Source organism: Pelecanus crispus, chromosome 18 (assembly GCF_030463565.1).
Source record: "Pelecanus crispus isolate bPelCri1 chromosome 18, bPelCri1.pri, whole genome shotgun sequence".
In the NCBI taxonomy this organism is placed as follows: Eukaryota; Metazoa; Chordata; class Aves; order Pelecaniformes; family Pelecanidae; genus Pelecanus; species Pelecanus crispus.
In genome coordinates, this window is record NC_134660.1 from 496,035 (window position 1) to 502,695 (window position 6,661).

Below are 6,661 nucleotides of genomic sequence, written 5' to 3' on the forward strand. Positions count from 1 at the left end.
GAGCCCCTCGGGGCCGGCAGGGCCAGCGCCGCGGGCGCCTGCACCCCGTGCCCACCCCAGGGCCAGGGTGCTGGGTGTGCACCCACCCCTGAGGATGAGAGGGTGCCCGGAGCTTTTTTTGGGCTCCTAATTACACGCCAGCCGTGGGCAGGGTAGAATTAAATCCAGGCTAGAGGCAGAAATAGCCGCAAAGCCAGGTGGGTGCCGGCGGCCAAACCCGGCCGGACACGCGGGCACCAAAACGGGGGGGGTGCATGTGCGCGCGCACACACATGCATGCACATATACATGCACATGCATGCACATGCATCCCCCGGCACACAGGGCCCCCCCGGCTCCATCGATGTCTCCCCATGCCCGCAGGGACCGGCGTGCCAGCCCTGTGCCCACTGCCAAGGCTGCCCCGGTGCTACCGGCTCCAGCGGGCACAGCCCTGCCCTGGCAGCGGGGACAAGCGTCGTCCCCAGACGCCGTCCCCAAATGACCCCGTCTTGGCGCTGCCTGTTTCCCAGCCCAGGATGGTGAGGGGGGCACCGGTGCCGCCCTGGCACAGATACGGCAGGGTGGGACACCGTCCCCTCCAAATCCCCGGCGTGCCACGAAGCAGGAGGAGCAGGGTGGACTCTGGGCTCCCTGCTCGCGTCCCGCGCTCCCCCCCGCTCACTTTTGGTTGACTTGGCGGTGCTGCCGGCGCTTGCAGACATGTGGTTGCGTAAGCGGCTCTGCCGAGGTCCCCCCGAAAATGTGAGAACCGGCTCCGGCTGCAGCGGGAGCCTCCCGGCGCCCTGCTCGCTGCGGCCAGCGGCGGGCACACCCAGCGTGCCTCAGTTTCCCCCGCAGGGCAGGGGGCTGGGGGTCCAAGACATTGCCATGCACATGGATGTGCCCAGCCGTGTGTCCCAGCCCCCTCCCTGGGAATGCTCACGCTATCGGGCGTGCACAGACGCTGTGCTCGCCGGCCCTGCGCGCACAAGCGCATACAAGTGTGCACAAGCGCACACATGTGCACACAAATGTGCACACAAATGTGTACAAGTGCGCACATGCGCCCAAACTCCCCAAAGCGGACCCAGCTGCTGCTCCCCGGGGACAGGGACACTGCAGAGTGGACCGTACGTGTGTTCGTCCCTATCCCTGCACCCCATCCAGGCCACCCCGACCCCCTCCCCACCCCCCCGCCTGGCCCCATGCCCCCCTTCCCCACCGCGGCCCCTCTCCCCTCCCTCGGCCCAGCCTTTTCCCTTCCAGCTCTGCTGTTTGAAGCTATTTTTTCCACAGCTCCTGCCAAGAGCTGCTAATGAGAAACAAACGCGCTCCTCCGACCGCTGCTGCTCCCAGCCCACACACCTCCGGCTGCCCATCAGACAGGACCGGGGCACCGTCCTCCCGTGGCACCGCTCTCCTGCCCAGCCGGCACCATCCCGGGGCACCCCAGCCTTCCCAGCCAGCACCATCCTGGGGCATCTCTGTCCTTCCCATGTGCCACCATCCCCGGGTATCTCCATGCTGCCCAGCCAGCACCATCCCTGGGCATCTCCAGCCTTCCCAGCCGGCACCATCCCGGGGCATCTCCATCCTGCCCACCCAGCACCATCCCGGGGCACCCCAGCCTTCCCAGCCGGCACCATCCCGGGCACCCCAGCCTTCCCAGCTGGCACCATCCTGGGGCATCTCCATCCTGCCCATGTGCCACCATCCCTGGGCATCTCCAGCCTTCCCAGCCGACACCATCTCTGGGCATCTTCATTCTGCCCACCTGGCACCATCCCGGGGCACCCCAGCCTTCCCAGCCGGCACCATCCTGGGCCATCTTCACCCTGCCCATGTGCCACCATCCCTGGGCATCTCCAGCCTTCCCAGCCGGCACCATCCCTGGGCTTCTCTGTCCTGCCCATGTGCTGCTGTCCCTGGGCATCTCTGTCCTGTCCATCCAGCCACCATCCCGGGGCACCCCAGCCTTCCCAGCCGGCACCATCCTGGGGCATCTCTGTCCTGCCCATGTGCCACCATCCCAGGGTATCTCCATGTTGCCCAGCCAGCACCATCCCTGGGCATCTCTGTCCTTCCCAGTGGGCACCATTCCTGGGCTTCTCTGTCCTGCCCATGTGCTGCTGTCCCTGGGCATGTCCATCCTGTCCATCCAGCCACCATCCCTGGGCATCTCTGTCCTTCCCAGCCAGCACCATCCCTGGGCATCTCTGTCCTTCCCATGTGCCACCGTCCCTGGGCATCTCCAGCTTGCCCATGTGCTGCTGTCCCTGGGCATCTCCATTGTGTCCAGCCACCATCCCAGGCATCTCTGTCCTGTCCATCCAGCCGCCATCCCTGGGCACCCCAGCCTTCCCAGCTGGCACCATCCCTGGGCATCTCCATCTTGCCCATGTGCTGCTGTCCCTGGGCATCTCCATTGTGTCCAGCCACCATCCCAGGCATCTCCACCCTGTCTATCCAGCTGCCATCCCAGGCATCTCCGTCCTGTCCATCCAGCCACTATCCCAGGCATCTCCGTCCTGTCCATCCAGCCGCCATCCCAGGCATCTCTGTCCCACTGCGGCGCAGAGATGGGCCAAGGAGGGGTCCCGCCAGCCCCCAAGCACCGCCTGTCCCCACAGCAGCCTCCTGCGCCGCATCTGTCCCCATGGGAACGCGGCTGCAGCCAGGGCCAGGCGCAGGGCTGGGCGCAGGACCGATGTGGGAGGCGGGCGAGCGGGAGGGAGCGAGGTGCGAGGGAGTCCCGAGCTGTCCCCCCCGCCGGGTCCCCCGGCCCCCCCGGCCGCCGCGGGCTCAGCCGGGGCCGCAGCCAAGCCCGTGCTGTTCCAGTTGGCCCCGGCCCGGCCCCGAGTTATCTGCAGCTCCGCGGCGGGTCACATTTTCCACTGAGCTATGTTTGTGTTCGAAAGGCGGCCGGGAGGAGAGGAGGGAGCACGGGAGAAGGGCAGAGACCCCCTCGGATTCGCAGCGCGGGGAGGGGGGCGGCGGGGGAAAGGTGCATGCGTGGAGGCGGGGATGGCAGCAGGATTCGTGCCCAGGGAGGGAGCGGTGCCCAGGGACGGGAGCAGCAACCGGAGGTGGGAGCGGTACGAGGGGATGGGAGCGGTGCCCGGGATGGGAGCACGGGTCAGGGCGGGAGCATGCCCTGGAGATGGGCATGGCACCCAGGGACGGGGACGTTGCCCGGGGATGGGAGCGTGACCGGGGAGTGGGAGGACAATTTGGGTGTGGGAGCGTTGCTCAGGGATGGGAGCAGTACCCGGGGACGTGAGAGGTACCCAGCATCGAGCGGTACCCAGTGACGGGAGCATCACAGACGGCGCGGGCGTCGCGTGAACCAAGCGCTCCCGCCCCGCTGCATCGCAGCCTTGAGGCTCCCGGGGTGCTGATGGCCGAGCCAGCCCCGCAGCGCGTGGCTCCCCTCGAAGCCCCCTCCTCATCCTCAGGCTCTCCAGGACCCCGAGGAGGCAAATGCCCCCGTTTGGGGCTCACCCCACGGCCGGGGCTGCAGGGCCAGGCCGGTTCCTCGAGCGAGCGAGCAGCGGCCAGGCGTGGGCTCCGCTGGCGCACGCCGTGCGCGCCGGAGGGGACGTCACCAGGGCCGGATCCTCGCCCTTCTTCCTCGAAGGAGCCGGCCGCTGCCTGCCAGGGTGACGCTGGCGGCTCGGGGCTGACCTGCTTTCTCTCCTCCAGCCCTTTTTCGCTCCGGCATCCCTCCGGCCCGGCCTGGCCTCTGCGCAGAGCTCGCGCTGAGCTCGCCGACGGCTTCCTGTGGGGGCGGAGGAATTTGGCACCCGGCCGGCGAGGCTGGGAGCCGGACACCGCGCAGCGCCTGGCAGCGTGGCCCACCCGGCACCGCCAGCCCCGAGCACCGGCTGCGGGGAGATCTGTGTCCTCCCTGAGCATGGGCCCTGGGGTCGAGCCCCCCATGGAGATGGGGACATCAGAGGGGGGACAGAGGTGACGAGGGGTGGCCCGTGTGGGTCTTGCTGCGTGTGCAGCCTCAAGCATGCAGATGCATGACACAGGCATGTGGATCTGGCTGGTGCTGCCTGGCACACGCATGTGCACGAGCAGGGGTGGCACACGCAGGGGTTACACACGCAGGGGTTGCACACACAGAATTGCACACACAGCGGTTGCACGCACAGGATTGCACATGCAGGGGTTGCACGCACAGGGCTTGCACACACAAGGATTGCACGCACAGGGCTTGCACACGCAGGAGTTGCACGCACAGGGCTTGCACACGCAGGGGTTGCACGCACAGGATTGCACACACAGGGCTTGCACGCACAGGGCTTGCACACGCAGGGTTTGCACGCACAAACCCTCTCAGCCCCCTTCCCCCAGCCCCTGGAGTGGCTGGGAGCAGAGTGTCCCACTCAGCCGGGGGTCACAGACGTGACGCCCGCTCCCAGACTCGTGTCCCTTGGGGATGTCCCTGTCGCCGGGGCAGAGCACTGAGGGACTGGGGGCCCTCGCTGTGACCCCGTGGTACTGGAGCAGCCGGGGGGGGACACGGGGACCTTTGTCCCACCCCGTTTCCCTGGGGACCCCCAGGGAAGCCCCAGGGCTGTGGGAGATGCTTTTCTCTGCTCTCAGCTCGGCCGATCCCGACGCAGCTCCGAGAGCAGGGAGCGGACAGTGCGGCATGGGCGCGGCGGTGGCACGCCCAGGGACGAGGCTCAAGATGCCCGTGATGGTGGAGGAAGGCAGCAGGGTCCTGCCACGTGCCATGACCTGCCGTGGTCCCCAGGGAGATCCTGGATATGGCAGAGGCTCCAACTGCCCCGGGGCGCTGGCTGGGAAGTGCTTGGGAGCGGAGACGTGGAGTTTCCCAGTCTAACACACTCCGTGGCCCGCGGGAGAGCGGGTTTGGGGCTAGGGAGCTGGGGGCAGCGGGTGCTCAAGCCCCTGTTAAACATCAGAGAATCCCCACCGCTGCCCCAGGAGCAGCCGCATGGCAGCCAGGGCTGGGTGGCTGCACTGGTGTGACCGGCATCCCCATCGCCGTCCCCATCGCCGTCCCCATCCGCGTCCCGCCCAGCCTGGCTGGGCAGCCGGAGGAGGAACGCTCGGGGAGCTCAGCCTGGGCGAGCGCCCAGCGGCTCCTGGCAGCTCCCCGAGGACGGGAGCCGGGGGCTGCTCCAGCTGGAAGCACCCCAGGGTGCTGCTGTGGGCAGGGCGAGGGGGCCGGGGACGCACAGCTGGGGGGCTGTGGCCGGGGGGCATGGAGGGGATGGACGGAGCGGCCGATGGAGGCACCCATGGAGGAGAGGGAATGGATGGAGCAGAGCGAGGGAGGGAGGGCTGAGTGCGTGGGCATGGAGAGGGAGGGAGGGACGGCAGGATAAATCAAAAAAGGAATGGACAAGCAGTGGGATGGATGGATGGATGGTGGGATGGATGGGACAAGGGACAGATGGCGGAGGACAGGCAGGCGGCTGGAGCAAGGGATGGCTGTGTCGCGGCCAAGGGGACATTTAATGGCGTGGCATCGCAGACCCTAAAAGCAAAAAAGCCACCCTGGGTTTCACCACGAAACCCATTTATTCCCGCTCTGCCCCCAAGCCCCCTCCCTTCTGCAGGGCAGCACTAACGTCCCCCTGCCCGCCCCGGGGATGTGCCCACGGGTGCCGCAGGCGGCGGTGACGTCCCGCTGGCTCTCGGGGACGGCACCCAGGGTGTCCCTGCGGCAGGGCCCCGCGTGCCCGGGCTTGCAGGGGTGAACCCCCCCCGGGCTGGTGCCCACGGGACGCGCTCGCTCCCCGCCGTGCCCGCGGGCAGGGGTCGGGGATGCTCCTTAATCCCACCCCGACCTACATGGGGGGCCCCAAGCAGCACCTGCGGGGCCACGACCGGCTGCCCCAGCGTGTCCTGCCCCGCGGCCGGTGGCACCGTCCTGTGCCGGCACCAGGGACCGGCACAGCCCGTGCAGTGGGGTCTGCCCATGGCATGGCTTGGGGCACAGCCCCGATGCTGCCCACGGTGCGGTCCCAATGCTGCCCAATGTGTGCCCCCCGCGCTGCCCACGGCGTAACCCCAACGCTGCCACGGCGTAACCCCCGCGCTGCCCACGGCGTAACCCCAACGCTGCCACGGCGTAACCCCCGCGCTGCCCACGGCGTAACCCCAACGCTGCCCAAGCATAACCCCCAATGCTGCCCAGTGTGTGCCCCCCGCGCTGCCCACGGCATAACCCCTGCGCTGCCCACAGCGTGACCCCGGCACTGCCCACGGCGTAACCCCAACGCTGCCCACGGCGTGACCCCGGCACTGCCCACGGCGTAACCCCAATGCTGCCCACGGCATGGCAGCACACACGCCCGGCTCTGCCCATGCGTGTGGTGTGGCCCCACCACTGCCTGTGACACAGCTCCAGCACTGCCCACGCTGGGTCCCCAAGGAGGTGCCCGTGGCAACGCAGGGAACATCCCAGCCCTGCCGTGGCACAGCGTGGCACATCCCAGCCCTGCCGTGGCACAGCGTGGCACGTCCCAGCTCTGCCGTGGCATATTTCAGCTCTGCCGTGGAAAAGTGTGGCCCATGCCAGCTCTGCCTGTGGCAATGCAGGGCACATCCCAGCCCTGCCCTGGCACATCCCAGCTCTACCCTGGCACATCCCAGCTCTGCCCTGGCACATCCCAGCTCTGCCATGGCACATCCC